This window comes from Mus musculus, chromosome 15, assembly GCF_000001635.26.
Source record: "Mus musculus strain C57BL/6J chromosome 15, GRCm38.p6 C57BL/6J".
Taxonomy (NCBI): domain Eukaryota; kingdom Metazoa; phylum Chordata; class Mammalia; order Rodentia; family Muridae; genus Mus; species Mus musculus.
Window position 1 is genome coordinate 20,820,862 of NC_000081.6, and position 20,858 is coordinate 20,841,719.

A 20,858-nucleotide genomic window follows, 5' to 3' on the forward strand; every position below is an offset into this window, starting at 1 on the left:
ATTGGTAGTTAAAGCTAATAGGACAATAATGCACATAAATAAATGTCAGTTTGGATGTTCCTTGTAACATATAGACAAGACTGATCTACAAACTTTCACTCCTCAATAACTTCTAAGCATTCTTCAGTGATCAGGATAGGCATCATAGAAACGACTCAACTATTAGAAAAGAAACACACTGCAGTTGTGTCAAACTCTACATTGCATAGGATTCAATAATTCATGACCCCTTCAAATCAGGCTGGAAATAGCTTTTAGTCATATTTTTTTGTTTGTTCATTAATTAATCCATTCATTTATCCCTCTGTCTCCACATCTTGAATTCTAAGATTATAGACAAGCTTTACTTTACCCTATTTAACTGATTTTGAAGATTGAAACAGAATCCCATGCATCTAACAAAGTAAGATGTACCCTCAGGCCCAATTGTATCTCTTTTTACAGATAAAGTTTCATTGGACCATAGCACAATTACTTATGTAAGTACTAGTCAATTGAAACTCTTTCTTGATATAATGACAGTGGAATCATTATGATAGACTCTACTGTTGTCACCATTGAAGTTATTTCATATCTGTTTCTTTTTTTTTTCTTTCCATTTTTTATTAGGTATTTAGATCATTTACATTTCCAATGCTATACCAAAAGTCCCCCATACCCACCCACCCCCACTCCCCTACCCACCCACCCCCCCTTTTTGGCCCTGGCGTTCCCCTGTTCTGGGGCATATAAAGTTTGTGTGTCCAATGGGCCTCTCTTTCCAGTGATGGCCGACTAGGCCATCTTTTGATACATATGCAGCTAGAGTCAAGAGCTCCGGGGTACTGGTTAGTTCATAATGTTGATCCACCTATAGGGTTGCAGATCCCTTTAGCTCCTTGGGTACTTTCTCTAGCTCCTCCATTGGGAGCCCTGTGATCCATCCATTAGCTGACTGTGGGCATCCACTTCTGTGTTTGCTAGGCCCCGGCATAGTCTCACAAGAGACAGCTACATCTGGGTCCTTTCGATAAAATCTTGCTAGTGTATGCAATGGTGTCAGCGTTTGGATGCTGATTATGGGGTGGATCCCTGGATAAGGCAGTCTCTACATGGTCCATCCTTTCATCTCAGCTCCAAACTTTGTCTCTGTAACTCCTTACAAGGGTGTTTTGTTCCCACTTCTAAGGAGGGGCATAGTGTCCACACTTCAGTCTTCATTTTTCTTTAGTTTCATGTGTTTAGGAAATTGTATCTTATATCTTGGGTATCCTAGGTTTTGGGCTAATATCCACTTATCAGTGAGTACATATTGTGTGAATTCCTTTGTGAATGTGTTACCTCACTCAGGATGATGCCCTCCAGGTCCATCCATTTGGCTAGGAATTTCATAAATTCATTCTTTTTAATAGCTGAGTAGTACTCCATTGTGTAGATGTACCACATTTTCTGTATCCATTCCTCTGTTGAGGGGCATCTGGGTTCTTTCCAGCTTCTGGCTATTATAAATAAGGCTGCTATGAACATAGTGGAGCATGTGTCCTTATTACCAGTTGGAGCATCTTCTGGATATATGCCCAGGAGAGGTATTGCTGGATCCTCCGGTAGTACTATGTCCAATTTTCTGAGGAACCGCCAGACGGATTTCCAGAGTGGTTGTACAAGCCTACAATCCCACCAACAATGGAGGAGTGTTCCTCTTTCTCCACATCCTCGCCAGCATCTGCTGTCACCTGAATTTTTGATCTTAGCCATTCTGACTGGTGTGAGGTGGAATCTCAGGGTTGTTTTGATTTGCATTTCCCTGATGATTAAGGATGTTGAGCATTTTTTCAGGTGCTTCTCTGCCATTCGGTATTCCTCAGGTGAGAATTCTTTGTTCAGTTCTGAGCCCCATTTTTTAATGGGGTTATTTGATTTTCTGAAGTCCACCTTCTTGAGTTCTTTATATATGTTGGATATTAGTCCCCTATCTGATTTAGGATAGGTAAAGATCCTTTCCCAATCTGTTGGTGGTCTCTTTGTCTTATTGATGGTGTCTTTTGCCTTGCAGAAACTTTGGAGTTTCATTAGGTCCCATTTGTCAATTCTCGATCTTACAGCACAAGCCATTGCTGTTCTGTTCAGGAATTTTTCCCCTGTGCCCATATCTTCAAGGCTTTTCCCCACTTTCTCCTCTATAAGTTTCAGTGTCTCTGGTTTTATGTGAAGTTCTTTGATCCATTTAGATTTGACCTTAGTACAAGGAGATAAGTATGGATCAATTCACATTCTTCTACATGATAACAACCAGTTGTGCCAGCACCATTTGTTGAAAATGCTGTCTTTCTTCCACTGGATGGTTTTAGCTCCCTTGTCGAAGATCAAGTGACCATAGGTGTGTGGGTTCATTTCTGGGTCTTCAATTCTATTCCATTGGTCTACTTGTCTGTCTCTATACCAGTACCATGCAGTTTTTACCACAATTGCTCTGTAGTAAAGCTTTAGGTCAGGCATGGTGATTCCACCAGAGGTTCTTTTATCCTTGAGAAGAGTTTTTGCTATCCTAGGTTTTTTGTTATTCCAGATGAATTTGCAAATTGCTCCTTCTAATTCGTTGAAGAATTGAGTTGGAATTTTGATGGGTATTGCATTGAATCTGTAGATTGCTTTTGGCAAGATAGCCATTTTTACAATATTGATCCTGCCAATCCATGAGCCTGGGAGATCTTTCCATCTTCTGAGATCTTCTTTAATTTCTTTCTTCAGAGACTTGAAGTTTTTATCATACAGATCTTTCACTTCCTTAGTTAGAGTCACGCCGAGATATTTTATATTATTTGTGACTATTGAGAAGGGTGTTGTTTCCCTAATTTCTTTCTTAGCCTGTTTATTCTTTGTGTAGAGAAAGGCCATTGACTTGTTTGAGTTAATTTTATATCCAGCTACTTCACCGAAGCTGTTTATCAGGTTTAGGAGTTCTCTGGTGGAATTTTTAGGGTCACTTATGTATACTATCATATCATCTGCAAAAAGGGATATTTTGACTTCCTCCTTTCCAATTTGTATCCCCTTGATCTCCTTTTGTTGTCGAATTGCTCTGGCTAATACTTCAAGTACTATGTTGAAAAGGTAGGGAGAAAGTGGGCAGCCTTGTCTAGTCCCTGATTTTAGTGGGATTGCTTCCAGCTTCTCTCCATTTACTTTGATGTTGGCTACTGGTTTGCTGTAGATTGCTTTTATCATGTTTAGGTATGGGCCTTGAATTCCTGATCTTTCCAGAACTTTTATCATGAATGGGTGTTGGATCTTGTCAAATGCTTTTTCTGCATCCAACGAGATGATCATGTGGTTTTTGTCTTTGAGTTTGTTTATATAGTGGATTACATTGATGGATTTTCGTATATTAAACCATCCCTGCACTCCTGGAATAAAACCTACTTGGTCAGGATGGATGATTGCTTTAATGTGTTCTTGGATTCGGTTAGCGAGAATTTTATTGAGGATTTTTGCATCAATATTCATAAGAGAAATTGGTGTGAAGTTCTCTATCTTTGTTGGATCTTTCTGTGGTTTAGTTATTAGAGTAATAGTGGCTTCATAAAATGAGTTGGGTAGAGTACTTTCTACTTCTATCTTGTGAAAAAGTTTGTGCAGAACTGGAATTAGATCTTCTTTGAAGGTCTGATAGAACTCTGCACTAAACCCGTCTGGTCCTGGGCTTTTTTTGGCTGGGAGACTATTTATAACTGCTTCTATTTCTTTAGGGGATATGGGACTGTTTAGAAGGTCAACTTGATTCTGATTCAGCTTTGGTACCTGGTATCTGTCCAGAAATTTGTCCATTTCGTCCAGGTTTTCCAGTTTTGTTGAGTATAGCCTTTTGTAGAAGGATCTGATGGTGTTTTGGATTTCTTCAGGATCTGTTGTTATGTCTCCCTTTTCAGTTCTGATTTTGTTAATTAGGATTTTGTCTCTGTGCCCTCTAGTGAGTCTAGCTAAGGGTTTATCTATCTTGTTGATTTTCTCAAAGAACCAACTCCTCGTTTGGTTAATTCTTTGAATAGTTCTTCTTGTTTCCACTTGGTTGATTTCAGCCCTGAGTTTGATTATTTCCTGCCGTCTACTCCTCTTGGGTGAATTTGCTTCCTTTTTTTCTAGGGCTTTTAGATGTGTTGTCAAGCTGCTAGTATGTGCTGTCTCCCGTTTCTTCTTGGAGGCACTCAGAGCTATGAGTTTCCCTCTTAGAAATGCTTTCATTGTGTCTCATAGGTTTGGGTACGTTGTGGCTTCATTTTCATTAAACTCTAAAAAGTCTTTAATTTCTTTCTTTATTCCTTCCTTGACCAAGGTATCATTGAGAAGAGTGTTATTCAGTTTCCACGTGAGTGTTGGCTTTCTGTTATTTTTTTTTGTTATTGAAGATCAGCCTTAGTGCATGGTGATCTGATAGGATACATGGGACAATTTCAATATTTTTGAATCTGTTGAGGCCTGTTTTGTGACCTATTATGTGGTCAATTTTGGAGAAGGTACCATGAGGTGCTGAGAAGAAGGTATATCCTTTTGTTTTAGGATAAAATGTTCTGTAGATATCTGTCAGATACATTTGTTTCATCACTTCTGTTAGTTTCAGTGTGTCCCTGTTTAGTTTCTGTTTCCACGATCTGTCCATTGGTGAAAGTGGTGTGTTGAAGTCTCCCACTATTATTGTGTGAGGTGCAATGTGTGCTTTGAACTTTACTAAAGTTTCTTTAATGAATGTGGCTGCCCTTGTATTTGGAGCATAGATATTCAGAATTGAGAGTTCCTCTTGGAGGATTTTACCTTTGATGAGAACAAAGTGCCCCTCCTTGTCTTTTTTGATGGCTTTGGGTTGGAAGTCAATCTTATCAGATATTAGGATGGCTACTCCAGCTTGTTTCTTCAGACCATTTGCTTGGAAAATTGTTTTCCAGCCTTTTATTCTGAGGTAGTGTCTATCTTTTTCTCTGAGATGTGTCTCCTGTAAACAGCAAAATGTTGGGTCTTGTTTGTGTAGCCAATTTGTTAGTCTATGTCTTTTTATTGGGGAGTTGAGACCATTGATGTTAAGAGATATTAAGGAAAAGTAATTGTTGCTTCCTGTTATTTTTGTTGTTAAAGTTGGCATTCTGTTCTTGTGGCTGTCTTCTTTTAGGTTTGTTGAGGAATTACCTTCTTGTTTTTTCTAGGGCATTGTTCCCGTTCTTGTATTGGTTTTTTTCTGTTATTAACCTTTGAAGGGCTGGATTCGTGGAGAGATAATGTGTGAATTTGGTTTTGTCGTGGAATACTTTGGTTTCTCCATCTATGGTAATTGAGAGTTTGGCTGGGTATAGTAGCCTGGGCTGGAATTTGTGTTCTCTTAGTGTCTGTATAACATCTGTCCAGGCTCTTCTGGCTTTCATAGTCTCTGGTGAAAAATCTGGTGTAATTCTGATAGGCTTGCCTTTGTATGTTACTTGACCTTTTTCCCTTACCGCTTTTAGTATTCTATCTTTATTTAGTGCATTTGTTGTTCTGATTATTATGTGTCAGGAGGAATTTCTTTTCTGGTCCAGTCTATTTGGAGTTCTGTAGGCTTCTTGTATGTTCATAGGTATCTCTTTCTTTATATTTGGGAAGTTTTCTTCAATAATTTTGTTGAAGATGTTTGCTGGTCCTTTGAGTTGAAAATCTTCATTCTCATCCACTCCTATTATCCGTACGTTTGGTCTTCTCATTGTGTCCTGGATTTCCTGGATATTTTGAGTTAGGATCTTTTTGCATTTTCCATTTTCTTTGATTGTTGTGCCGATATTCTCTATGGAATCTTCTGCACCTGAGATTCTCTCTTCCATCTCTTGTATTCTGTTGCTGATGCTCAAATCTATGGTTCCAGATTTCTTTCCTAGGGTTTCTATCTCCAGTGTTGCCTCACTTTGAGTTTTCTTTATTGTTTCTACTTCCCTTTTTAGGTCTAGTATGGTTTTGTACATTTCCATCACCTGTTTGTATGTTTTTTCCTCTTTTTCTGTAAGGACTTCTACCTGTTTGATTGTGTTTTCCTGTTTTTCTTTAAGGACTTGTAACTCTTTAGCAGTGTTCTCCTGTATTTCTTTAAGTGATTTATTAAAGTCCTTCTTGATGTCCTCTACCATCATCATGAGATATGCTTTTACATCTAGGTCTAGGTTTTCGGGTGTGTTGGGGTGCCCTGGACTGGGCGAAGTGGGAGTGCTGGGTTCTGATGATGGTGAGTGGTCTTGGTTCCTGTTAGTAGGATTCCTACGTTTACCTTTTGCCATCTGGTAATCTCTGGAGTTAGTAGTTATAGTTGACTCTGTTTAGAGATTGTTCTTCTGGTGATTCTGTTACCTTCTCTCAGCAGACCTGGGAGACAGATTCTCTCCTCTGAGTTTCAGTGCTCAGAGCACTCTCTGCTGGCAAGCTCTCTTACAGGGAAGGTGCGCAGATATCTTGTTTTTGGACCTCCTCCTGGTCGAAGAAGAAGGCCCAAAACAGGGCCTCTCTCAGAAGCTGTGTTGCTTTGGCAGTTCCCAGAAGCTGTCAGCTTCTGTGGTGCAGACTCTCACCTGTGCAGACTAAAATCCTAAGTTCCAGGGAGTCCTGGAACCAAGATGGTGACCGCTGCTCCTGAGGCTGAGGCCGCCTCCCGAGCCAGGCGGACACCTGTCCTCTGGTCCGGAAGGTGGCTGGCTGTCTGCGGCCCGCCAAGGGTACTGCCTCAGCGGCTCTGTGCTTCCGCCCATCCCAGAAGCTGTCCGGTTCTCTGGCGCACCCTCTAACCTGTTCAGACTAATATCCTAGGTCCCGCGGAGTCCCGGAACCCAGATGGTGACCGCTGCTGCTGAGGCTGAGGCCGCCTCCCAAGCCAGGCGGACCCCTGTCCTCTGGTCCGGATGGTGGCCGGCTGTCTGTGGCCCGCCAAGGGTGCTGCCTCAGCGGCTCTGTGCTTCTCATATCTGTTTCTTTTAAGTTGACTTTGATAATCAATATTGTTATTGGGATAGAGTCTAAATCCTGAAATCACTGCTCCAATAGTTAACATTATCATTAATTCATAAAATTATCCATTTATTATGTATGACATAAATTGTCCTTAAATTAGCTGGGGAGTGATTGAAGATAAATATTGCATGTGTATTCTACAAATTTTGCTCTACTCCTAGTTAAAAATATAGCATCAAAATATATTTCTCTTATTTATTTTTAGCAATTACATTCAGGTAAATATTAACCATTGTATACTGCATGTTAGAATTACTATAAGACTTAACAAATGTACATGTCTATACTTGATCGTAGGTGAAAGGCTAAGAACTATTAAATGCATGGGGTTAAAATGCACAAATATATTACTAAGATAAATAACATTCAATTTCAATACAGTAAAGTATTAATCTCTATGAGAATTTTTTTCTTTCCTCATTTAAATATTGCCCAATAGAATCAAGCATAGCTAAAGTTCAAAAATGAAATTGAGAACAAATACAAAATATCCCCTCTGAATTTTTCTTCCTATGAAGAGTAAATTAACAGAAGCATATTAGGGATTTTAACACATCAACCCCTCATCGTCGGGATGAAATACACTGTCCCATTTCTTTCATTCAACTCCTGCCAAGATAGAGTACCATCATTTATAAACAATTTTCTCAGGGAAACAAATGAAGGAAGAAGTAAAGCAGATGAGATTGACTGCACATCCCCTGAAGACTTCAATGCAGCTGAAGGTGTCTAAGCAGTAACAGGATTGTATAATAAATAACTACATATAAGTAATAAATATCTCAAACCCAACGTTATCTGCATCTTTATGCCTGTAATAAAACAAGTATGATCATTTAAGTCTAATTATATCCATTTGCCAGATACCTCAATATATTACATATATCAGTTACACACACACACACATACATACATACATATAGCTACATGTTCTTTCTATAATGTTAATTAACTCCATCTTTCATGATACAGTAACCTCTGAGTTATTGTGGTTTTTCTTACTTGACATTTTTAAATGTGTTTGATCAGCTACCCAATCTTGTATAGTCTCTTCCTTTTCCCATTCTTCCTTTGCCTTAAGACAGTTTGAAAACATGATAACTGAAAGACCCCTCACTCAAGCCTCGGGATAATAGCGGACCCCCAAGAATTCACAAGAGACCAAGCTTGATGCAAACCACACGAGGCTTTATTCGGGGAAAGCTAGAGCTCTGGGGACAACTCATATCCCACGCAGGGGTAGAGGATTCGACCCTGAGGGGAAAAGGGTCCCAGTTTTTATAGGTCCTCAAGGGGGAAAGGAGAAGGAGGGAGTAGGAGATTTCCAGATCTAAACAATGTCTATTCTAAAATGATTGATTTCTCAAGAAATGGGTATGGGAGGGAAACAAGGAAAGAGTCTAATGAAGGTGCAGTAACTCTGGATTGGCCCCGACTGTGGTTGCTGGGGAGATTTTCCGACTCTATCCCAGCAACCAATATCACAAACACCTGGCAGTGATGTGCAGCAGTAGGCACACACCTGGGTTAAAGGAATGGTCAGAACATTGGCAGACACACGGGTTCAAGGAGCAGCCAGAGCATTGTGCACCTCTATTTTTCTAAATCAGTGAGGCTACTTCTACTAACAATGAAGTCTATTTTTCCAATTTCAGGGCTTCTGTGACCTTTTCCATTCTGTCAGGATCTTTCAATAACCATGCCTGTATTATTCACAGAAGTATCCATGCAATTCAATATATTCCTTTTTTAAATTAAAAGTTTCTTACATTTTTTTCTGCACATGTTCACTATGCATACTGACCACCTCATCTTCTAGCTTCTCATAACTTCCTATGAATCCATTCCATTCTACGTCCTCTCTTTTAATCTTTTCTTGTTTTCATACCAATTTGTTTTTCTTTTATTAACTCAGTTTAACCTGAGTCAGCTGTATTGTTATGGTTTTGAACTATTCTCTGAAGCCTGGTGGGTACTGTAGGAGTTATCCAATTTAAGATAATTATCCTGCCTATCCAAGAATGTGTTAGTAGCTGAGAGTTTATCTGTGAAAGAGTCCTGTGAGTCAACCCCTGTTCACTGGCTATTGAACAGGCCTGGTCTTTGCTGGGCCTAGTAGAGATAAGTATAATTAGCATTGGCCAATAATTGCAACAGTTGTATGTATACTCGGAGATGGGATTTCAAAGCCCTTCATCTTATCTCATGACTTTTACATACTTCCTTTTTAATGTCAGGCCATATTCCGTGAGTCTTAGAGAGAGTGGTAAGTATAAAGTGTAATTGAGTTATTTAGAACTGAGCTCAGAGTCCTTAGTTATTCTCTGCATTTTGGGGAGCTATGGGTCTCTGCCTTTACCTCTTCTTCATCAGGACAGGTTTCTTGGATTAATGCTTAGGGCACTATTTTGTACAGGCATAATCATAGATATTTAGAGTACAGCTAAATGTTTCCTAGGTTTAGGTGAACCTGACTCATTGCATATATTCTTTACAAAAAGAGAAGTGTGTGTGTGTGTGTGTGTGTGTGTGTGTGTGTGTGTGTGTACACGCACACACTCACATGCACATGAACGTTCTGGCAGGCACACAGGAAAAGTGAGGAAAATATCAAACTGTTTCATTCATATGAATCAATGTTTTGGGACAAGTTTCCTCACTGAACTTATATTTGTTATGCAGCAGACCAGCCCCAGTTGGCCTCCCTCAATCCACGGAAGAAATTGGGGGTTCTGGTTACAGGCAAGCAATGAGTTGGCGTAGATGACAAATAAATATGGACACAGGGGAATGTGGTATCTGAATATAATTTGTCTCAAAGCAAGGACCAGTCTTATAAGTGACTTTTATACAAAACAGAGGAATGCATACAAAAAGCTAACAGGAACCAACTGGGATAAAAATCTATGTTAACAACTGGGATCAAAAGCAGCCCCACCTTAGGTCAGATTAATTTTAGAAGCCAGGGGCAAGCGCTTCATACCCTTGCCATACTCTCAAATTCTAGTCTATTGTATAATCCACCTTCCCCCTAGGCCATTGTAAATTCCTATGTATGGGACTAACTTGGCTATTATTCTAAGTGATTGTGTAGGAGGAAATTGTTAATATAGTCTGCCATACAGAACTATAATAAGAATTCTAAACTTACTTTGCTAAGCTTGACCTGAGATTTTTAACTCTATGTAGTAGATAGTAATGCCTGATTTCTTTCACTATCTCTCTTACAATACTAGAGGCAATTCTGGGTTGTTTGTTTGTTTGTTTGTTTGTTTTTGAGACAGAGTTTCTCTGTGAATCCCTGGCTGTCCTGGCACTCACTTTTTAGACCAGGCTGGCCTAGAACTCAGAAATCTGCCTGCCTCTGCCTCCCAAGTGCTGGGATTAAAGGCGTGCACCACCACTGCCCTGCTAGAGGCAATTCTGAATGTCACTGAATAGGCAACATTCTTACTGAATTCAGTCCATGGTAAATTCAAGGACTACCTAGGGTATTGATGAAGGTCAGGAAGCAAAGTTCAATTTTGCTTAGGTATTTAGTAAGCCATTGCTTGGAGACACCTATAGTAAAACAATACTGAGGGAAAGCATACCGATCTGTTCATAAACTAAAGCAAGAACATTATTGGAGCATTCGTCATACAGGATATCACGGTTCCTGGAGAACAAGTTTCCATGAACTTTTCCCCTTGGGACTGTGTCCAGGTTTCTGGGCCTGTCCCTGCATGTCACTATTGGAGTGGATGTAGCAAGTTACTTTTCTGTTGCCATGGTAAAATATGACAAAGACAACTTATTTTTATGGGATATTTTATTTATTTACATGTCAAATGTTATCCCCTTTCTTAGTTTTCCCTCTGGAAACCCCTTATCCCATCCCCCCTCCCTCTGATTCTATGAGGCTGCTCCCCTACCCATCCACCTACTCCTGCCTCCCTGCTCTGGCATTCCCTTACACTGGGGCATCAAGCCTTCATAGGACCAAGGGCTTCTCCTCCCAGTGATGTCTGACAAGGCCATCCTCTACTGCATATGCAGTTAGAGTCATGGGCCCCTCCATGTGTACATTTTGGTTGGTAGTTTAGTCCCTGGGAGCTCTGGCAGTGGGGGTGGGGGTGGGGGCGGTCTCTGGTGGTTTGATAATGTTGTTCTTCCTATGGGGTTGCAACCCCCCCCCCCCAGGTCCTTCAGTCCTTGGTAACTTATAGAAGGTAGAGTTTATCAGGTTTACAGTACCAGAAGAATAAGAGGCTATTGTTATACAAAGTCTTGGGAATAGGCAGATATGGCATTCAGAGTAGATGCAGAGGAGGACACACATCTTTGATGAAAAACACTAAACTGCAAACTAAAAGTGGTGTGTGATTATTATTTCTCAATGCCTGTCCAAACTGACATTCTTCCAGCAGCAAGGTTATACCCCTGAAATCTCCTCAAACAGTTATATCAATTGGGAACACAACATATAATATCCAAACTTATGGTAGATATTTCTCCTTCAGACCAACATAATGCTGAACCTCACCAGATGAATGATCAGTGACTACTAATATGTTATTTCAAAATGAACGGTAAATGAAAGAGGTTACAAAGGTCAAAGGTGAAAACATTTGGGCTAAAAACTGAACAATGCATTTTTAAACTATAATACAGAATGTTAGGTGATGATGCCTGAGTTCCCCCTGGTGCACATAAATAAGTGTATGAGTTGATGAATCGTCAAGCAAAGAATGAAATACCAAGAATAGACAAATATCTCCTATAAAAATGTATAAAGTATCAGCACAGAATTTCTCCACTGATCACGCAGAATTTAACCTTTCTTGATTTTCGATATTTTTGTTTCTGAACTCAAAACAGTATAATACAAAGGGAGAACCCAAGTAACTTCACAGTAGAGAACTGTGTGATAAATCCAAATAAAATGTGATATCAAAACCATAAGTTATTCTGGTAGCTCCGTGCATAGGAAGTAATGAGAATAACTCTTAAGTTCTATGCCTTGTTCACCCTACCCCTAGCCCCACTGTAGCCATGAGAGATGCAGTAGGGAAATCTCAGTTGAGGTTCACGGACTGCGTTGTACACACATGAGCATTATGTTTCAAAGTTTTTCATGATAATTAAAATTAAGGTAAGGCTGAAAACCTACACTCACTATAGGAAGCTCCTAAAGACAATGTGGTATGAAAATAAAATAAAATTTGAGAAAGATAAATCGATGTTTGTTACTTAAGTTCTATTTGCTGCAATCTATCAGAATCTCTGTCCAAGGTACCTTTATAAGATGCTAATGAGATAGTTAATTCTTATGTTAATGATAGAGTAAATTGTCTTTGATTTCCTATGAACTTCTTTTGACAAGTTTTAAGTAAATAGAATTTACAAATACATACATGTTTCACAGTAGTGAACATTCATATTTTGTTTGTTCCTATATTCTAGCTCAATTGCCTGACTGGTCCATTGTACTGAGGATTGTAATGAATTCAGACCACTATAGAAGTCTGGAGTTTTGAGAGAATGGTAGCATTTGTAAAGGTAGGTGACACATCTTATCAGTAATGCCTGTCTTTAAGCTCAAAATCAATACTTCAAAGAACAAACTCCATAACAAACTTAAAAAATTATTTTTTAACAGTTATTTATTTTTACTTTACTGGAAATTAAAGTTTCTATAAATAGAAGTTCATTCAAGATCACAAAATCATGCAAAGCTTAAGTGATATTTTCTTTTTCAAGTAGTCGTATGTATGTATGTATGTATGTATGTATGTATGTAAGTATTTATTCATTATGTTTTCCTCAGATCTTTTAAATTATTATGTAGAACTGAGAAAGCCTAATGGTTTTCTTTCTCTTAATAAAATGGATATCTTTTTCTATCATCTCTTTTATAGAATTTTTCTAGTCCTTCATATTTGGTGATATTATTTATGCTCAGTCACATGTGTCTCATTTTGATGGCAAATATAAGATGAACACTTAGCATGTGCAGAGAGAAAACAACAGACTTCCTCATCTTTATTAATTTGATTATGGCTCATCCAGGTTCAGGTGCTATTCAGTGTGATGACAGGGATCTACACTCTGATATTTGGACTCTTAGTTATTGTCCATGGGCACAGTGATTAAAGTGTTTCAGCTAACACTTCCCATCTGGTAATGATAGAATCTATTCTTGGCTGTAGTCAAAACAGTTGTGATATTCTCTGCCCCTGATCAGTTATCGATTAGGATTAAACATTACTCTAAAAACTCAGAAAAATTTCTTTCACAAAAAGAAAAGTTAAAAGGTAAGGCAAACAATTTTCTAAACTCATGTATCTTTATGGATACTGCTGGGATATTTGCAAAAATGTTCTATGTATGCTTGGACTTCATAAGTATAAAACTGAAGACATTATTTTTACTGTTCTTTTTGTGAGATTAACTTACTCAGAGCATGGTTGACCTTAACTTAATTCTATAATATCATTATGTAATTCCAACTGTCAGCTTGAATAAAAAAAATTATGTGTATTCTGGTAAAATTTTCACATAAGGAAAATTTTGAAAGAAAACTAATCAATTTATGTGATTCCTGTCCCATTTGTTCTTTTATTTTTCAATTAGGATTTGTAGTCAAAATTTAAAATTTCTAGTTCAGAAGTAGCTTATCTTGAGATTGTAAAATCTGGATTGCTCAAAGAACAGATTTATTCTCACATTTTGTTCATGGCTAATTTTTAGTATTATTATATATTGCACATGTAATAATCTATATGACTATTTCTAATACCTGTCATTGGCAAGTTGCTTACTTAAGAAACCTATGATTGCTTCAACCTACATAAGTTATATGATATAATTATAATTTTAATAGTAACACATTCTAAAATAATTATTGATATTTATTTGTAATAATACAAATAAAATACAAAGTAATTAAAAATTAGGCAACTGTTTTATAACTAAGTGACATGAACAGACTCAATTTAAAAAGGAATGTAAATTTTTCTTTAAGAATTTATAAGACCTTAATATATCCGAAGTCCCAAATTAGTAAAGAGAAAAAGAATTTTATTAAGATTCCTGTGTTTCCTTTTGTTTTATAACTGAATTTATAACAAATAATAAAGTTCATAATTCTTTACTATAGAATAATTTGAAGATCTCAGCCTGATAAAAGACAAAGAAACCAAGATATTCAATTGTCATTAATGAGAGTGAATTTCGCTCTTTTAGACATTCAAAGAGAATAATTTCACATTATTTCTGCTTACAGTTTTTATAAAATTCACCTATGAAAATTGGATTGAAAGTAACCTACCTAGAATAGAATTAGGAAATAATGTGTAAAACTATCACTCTACAAAATTGTCCTTATGAATAAGAATGTTGCAGTTAGTTATTTTAATTTCAAATAGAAAATATATGAGGTTCATTTAAATTCAATAATCTCACAATTATTGAACAAGAAAAACTCAAACTTCCATAACGTTTTGTAAAATGCATTAAGCAACAATGTTCAGACTTCTCTGATATATGCATTATCATCTTTTAGGTAACCATATTTATTACAGATCATTAAAAAATGGAAAATAAGGAATTTGTGTCTGGTAAATTTTAACCCATTTTGATGTTTACCCATTAATTAATTAATTAATTAATTAATTTATGTTTACCCTTCTAAATGGATATTAAGTATGAGAAAACTGAGCAGATAAATCTGGAAAAGTAGATATTGGAAATCAGAGAAAGGGATCCAAAATGTGTGTAGGCTTTGCGATCCTGTTATACAGAAGATGGTTTTGTTGTTCATTCTTTTTGAACGAAGGATTAAAAATATCTGGATAGAGTTTTGGTTATTGGAAGCAGATTACTATGATAACTGTTTAACAATTTGGTTGTTTTGTGTCAGTTTCTGCTATTTTAAAATTCTGAGTGTAATTTTGTCCCAGTGCACCCTTTATACATGTTAAAGGAAATTGCTTGTTCATCATTTATTTTTCTGTAGGTATATTAATGTTGTAGGACACTTTAAATAAAATGACTCAGGACTAAGGCTGTACTATTTTTTACATTTTATAGATGAGGAGACAGAGTAGAGAAGAAAATAAAGTTTGCAAGATGAGCTACTGACAGACACAGAAATAAGCAGATATAAGGGCTATCTTTACACACAGAGAGAAAACAGTAAGTCTGTATTGTATTGTCTTGAGTGACGGGTCCTGACCCTCAGCTCTGAGCAGATGATGAGGTGAAGCATGGGCTGATGGAGAGAGCAAGCAGCAGCCTTGCTCAGCTGGAGTCAAGAGGACATTTCTGGTTTCTGCTCACAGAACCCTGCTGGCTTAACAGCAGGGGCTCAAAAAATGATTCACAGAACCTGTAATGTTAAATGCAGTCTGAAAGAAACAAGTAGAAATCTACTGGTAAACTGTCAGTACAGCGTCCTCAGACAGGATTTCCTTTGACTTGCAATTAGCAGATCTGAAGAAAATAAATGGAGTGATATTTCTAATTTGGGGAATTGTCAAAGGTTAATAAATGTAGACATGCCTATTAGGGTTTCACAATGGACGTGTCATTGAGAGTTATGATTCATCAACTACAGAGATTAACAAGAACCAAAAAGACAAGGAAATGCAGAATCCACTGGTTATTACAACCTGGCCTCTGCAAGACTTATTGTAATGAAAGCTATTCCTGTTCCTCACTGTGACTACAAATTTCCAGGAATGCTAAAGCAAATTCACGATGAGAAATGTCAGCATGGGAACTTTCCGCAAAAGTTCACTCATTTTCCATGTTTTCTTTTTCATTTATTTGTTCAATTTTGAATTTTGAATTTTATAAGACATAGTACGGAATTAAAACATTCAGCAATGACAGATCAAGGGTCATTTGCATGGATTTTATTCCATAGAACATATTTTAAATTAGTCTTAAGTGTTATCCTCCTCTGTAAGTCTTATAACAATTTCCTTTCAATAAAAATAAGTGCACATACAAAAAAAACCAAAAAATATAGTTTTTTAGGTTTTGTTTTTGTTTTTGTTTTTGTTGTTTTATCCTTATAGTTGTCCAGGTTATATGTTATGTGGTTTTGATATTATATTGCAAGTCACAATCTAGGGCATGGTGCTATCACTTTGGTTAGTGAGCTTTCCCTCAGTCCTTAAGCTGTGAGCACATCTAGAGTCTTTGTTCTAATGAAAAAATACTGCAGGCAAGATGAAGAGAATGCTCGGTTATGGTCTATGGAACAACAATCCATAATTTACTTTGCAGATGTCTGTGTAATTTAAGCAGCAGGCAGAACAACTGCACAGTTGTAGCTGCTCTAGGGAAGGGATAGCAAGAGGCTCATAAATCATGGTGAGGATTAAAAGCAATGAGCATTCATCTTCTTAACCCTGTAATGCAATATGGAGCAGCCAAGTATCACAACACACAGAGCAACACTCAGTTTTTACAGGGAGAGAAAGCGTCGAAGTTGTTAAGACTTCCCTCAATTACCATTGACCTCCTGATTTGCAAGTCAGCAGAACATGACTTTAAAGTTGATTAAAAAGAGACCTCCTACACACTAAATTAAATTGAATAAGCAGTAAAGTACATTTCCGGACACTAGTAAGCCTAGCTAACCCATAGAGAATTGTGAATAAATTCTTTAGATCAAATTCATTTCTTTTTAGACAATGTATAGAAAATGCCTTAAAAATAACTAATCCTTATGGATCTTTGAGTTGAAAAGAGTGAGTATTTTTAAGTCGTACAATTTCATGAGGAAATCCTAACTCAAGAGTACTCTAGGGAAGGTGATTCAGGCAGCTGGCTCTCTCCTATAAACATTTAGTAAATAAATGGACTGTTACTAATTGTTTATATTTGAAAAATGATTCTAATCAAATGTCTTTTGACACAAATGAGAAAATCCTGAACATTGGGAAAATTTCATTTTCTTTTGAGGGTCCAAATCTTAATCAAATTTGAAAAGTTTTGAAAACTAATACATGGTTAATTTTTCTGGTATTCTTTTAAATTAACTTCATGGTACAATTGAACTTCCTAATCATGTAAAAGTATAATGAAACACAAGAAGAATAATTTGATCATTATGGAACAAGAATTTTGAAACTGTTTAACTGTTTTGTGGCATATGAAGAAATTTTATTTCAATCTATCTATTGTAATACAAAATATCTCTTGACCATGATTCCATATGCTAATTCTTACCTGTTATACTGAGAGGTAAATGATTCTGACTGACAGTTATTTTATGTATGTATGTGTGTGTGTGTATATACACACACACACACACACACATACATATTTCATGTTCATTTTTTAAAAATGGCTTAATTTTGCTGTCAGAAAGTCATACTACCCATTTTATTAACTTTAAAATAAAATACCAAATACGATAGTTTGGGGGACACGCACAATAATATTTAACTATTACATCTCCCATGCTGGGGCTATCCATTTTGAGGAGAGAAGGCTAAACTCTAGTTCTTTGTACATTTTTGCTGCTGCTTTTTATTCCTATGGAATAATGAATAAGCATTCTTAGGTTGATAAGGCCCAGACTATTATGCTGTTGTCCTTGTAAATATTTGTGTCTTTTTCTGTTTTCTAACATGAATGTCTTTATCAGTATTCCATCTAGAAAGAAAGGGTAAGAGAAATGTAATGCAGGATATTAAGAAGGAAAGTAAATTTATTGCTTATATTTGAAAACTAAAAATAGAGGGAAATAACTTGACTTCATAGTTACATCTCTAATTTAACTGTAAATATGGAGGTCACAAAATATTAGAAATAATAGACTGCCATTAAAAAAGGCAAAGCCTTTGTTTCTCTGATCACATTGAAATGATTATAATAAGCAAAATTAAGTTATTTAATTATTTTATAATGCATATATCAAACTTTAGATGGCACCTTATTAGTGTGTAATATTTTCATCCATCAATTTAAATTAAATTGACAGTTGGAAATGAATATACATAAGAGATAATGTATAGTCCAATATATTTATCATCATCTTTTCCTGTACTGTACTTTTATTCTGATATATTCACAAAAGTGTACAACCAATCTTGAAAACAGCCACTAAAGTGTGGCTTCCTGATAAACCCAGCTCAAAAACCTCCAAAACATTATTTTTTTATAATCAAATGCCTTTTTTTCTTTTATTTCTTTTTAAAATTTTCTTTAACCTTTTCTTTTCTTTTCTTTTCTTTTCATTTCTTTTCTTTTCTTTTCTTTTCTTTCTTTTCTTTTTTTTTACATTTGAGCTGTTATCCTCCTCCCAGTCGGCCCTCTGACAGTTCCTCATCCCATTCCTCTTCCCCCATCTCCAAGAGGAAGTCCCTACCCCACTCCCACCCCATCCCATTAGGCCTCCCCACTCCCTGGGACCTCGGGTCCTTCAAGGGTTGGCTGTGGCTTCTCTCACTGACATCAGACTGCAGTCCTCTGCTTAATGAAGTTAGTGATATACAAGCAAATAATAGACCCTCCTAGATATTTTCTTTACATGTTCTCTATCTTACAGGAAATATCCACACTCGTGAGGATGTAGACTTAATTACAGAAAAATGAACTGACTTACTCAAGAGTAATTTTATCCCACCTCTTTATATTAAACTGTAGCACAGGTAATTCATGAGTTATAAATCAATTATTAAAGATTATTAATCATTCCAATGCATTCACTATAGTGTGTAGACTTAACAGATTATAGTAATGAGCATTTTATCTACAGATACATATATATGTGTAACAATAATTGATGTAGTAAGAGGTCAAGTTGAAGGAGAGTGGGAGGAGTGGAAGAGTTGGAGGGTGGAAAGGTGAGGGATAAACATTTTAACTAAAATACAATCTCAAAAATAAACAAAAAAATAAAAATGTCATGGTTGACAATAAAATTATTTATAGATTAACAATTATAGAAAATATCTTACAGAACATGTGTCTGTACTGCCATGAACATTTTGAAACTACAGATGGAAGGGAAAATAGTATGCTACTTTTCAAACCGCAAAAGTATATTTAGATAAAATTTATTCCCAGTCAAGTAACTCTCAATGTATTTTAAAGGGAATCATGGTACGCTTTCCATTACTAGGATTCAAACACCACGACCAAAAGCAGTTTGGGAAGGGAAGGGTTTATTTGGCTTATACACCGAGATCAGGATCTGTAGTTGAGGGAAGTTCGCACAGCAATTCAAGTATGGCAGAACCTGGAAGTAGGAACTGAAGCAGACAGCATGAAGGAGCCTACGCTTATTGCCTTCATCTGTTTGCTTACTTATACAACCAAATACATCGAAGGAGCAGTGATGGTGCTGCCCCCAGTTGATGAGCAACCCCAGGTCAATAATCAATCAAGGAAATGCTGGACAGGCTTGCCTATAGATCAGGTGGTTGGTGAACTTTCTTCCTTCCTTCCTTCCTTCCTTCCTTCCTTCCTTCCTTCCTTCCTTCCTTCCTTCCTTTCTTTCTTTCTTTCTTTCTTTCTTTCTTTCTTTCTTTCTTTCTTTTTTGAATCTTTTCTTATTTTTTAATCTTTTTTCCTTTTTTTAAAAGGCAATTTTTATTAGATATTTTCTTCAGAAAAGGAAAATATAGGAAGACAAGAACATCAGAGTGCATAGTTCAAAGGGAAATCAATTTTGAGTAATCAGCTCATGACATACTTGATATATACAGAGGCCAGCAGGCAGATCAGAGTCCCAAGGTTAGGAGAGAATAGAGGAGCGCTGTAAGTGATGAGGTCCCATGGACAATGGGCGTTTCAGACAAGTAGGGTTTTTTTTTTTTTTTTTTTTTTTGACTCATTATGGAATTTGCTAAAGGACTCCATTACTAGGAAACCATTTAACTCCTGTTAATTACCTTGTAGGGAACTATGTGAAGTAGAAAAAAATTGTCTACAGGAGACCTTATAAAACAGGTGAGATATGACACTAGAAAGAAACTAGGAGAAGACTAATGATAAAAAGGAAAGAGGCTGAGACAAAATAACCATATCACGAAAATGAGGTGGACTGTGAGACCATTCTGTGAGAAATAAGCTTGGTTTTATTGAAAGCTGAGGGTATAAAATCTGCTTTGCCTTTAAACACATAAGAAAATATTGACTAGGAACATAGTCATATACAATTTAAAGGTGATTTTCCCCCCTTGGTATATAAATTATATTTAATTGACCTTAATTCACTTGTTTGGCAAGCCATATTCTATATCTGTCACACACTATTCTCAGCTTCTTACAGGTAGTAATTTATTAATTTAGCAAATCACCCTAAGGCTGGTGTGAGACAGGTTCTGTTATACTAAACTCATAGTGTGGATGAGGAGCGCTAAGGGGAGAGGATACAGGATCACTTTCTAAGATTACACGCGTGGAAAGCAGAAGAATAGACAGAGACCCAAGCACACAACCTGAGCAGCTTGTCAAATGAATTTCTTACAAACAGAATTTAGCAGACAAAGCTCTCCGGGATCTTTCGAGAAAGGTCAGAGAGATTAGGAAGAAAATGGACTGACCTGAGTGGTCAGCAAAGGAGAATGAGTTAGAATGTTGAGATGAATTTCAGCAAAAAAATCTTCCATTTGGGTCAAGTACCACTGAGGACGGAAGGATGTCAGGGCAGAAAAGTGGTCAGCCATGAATTTGGTTAGTTACACTGACAAGAACATGACACAAAAGTAAGGAAAAGTTCAGTGAGAACGCTGTGGGTGGCCTCAACTAGCAACACAGCAAATGCTTGGAAAGAATTTCTGGAGGTGTGCTTGTTGAGTTTTCTATATTTTAAAGGAAAGAGTGACATAATCATTCCTAGCTAAAAATGCATCTGTGCAACT

General features: G+C 36.8%; 1 protein-coding gene across 8 annotated transcripts in view; it reads left to right on the forward strand.

Annotated features, from left to right (window-relative positions):
- Cdh12 (cadherin 12) overlaps positions 1–20,858 on the forward strand; it is a 1,149,544-nt gene that overhangs the window by 371,984 nt on the left and 756,702 nt on the right. For 7 of the 8 annotated variants that reach the window (XM_011245344.3, XM_011245342.3, XM_011245341.3 and 4 more), the window contains one exon: positions 12,436–12,531. The gene's annotated coding sequence lies outside the window, so the exon portion shown is untranslated. Of the gene's footprint in view, positions 1–12,435; positions 12,532–15,063; positions 15,169–20,858 lie in introns of all 8 variants that reach the window. The other variant, XM_011245345.3, reaches the window with a different exon arrangement.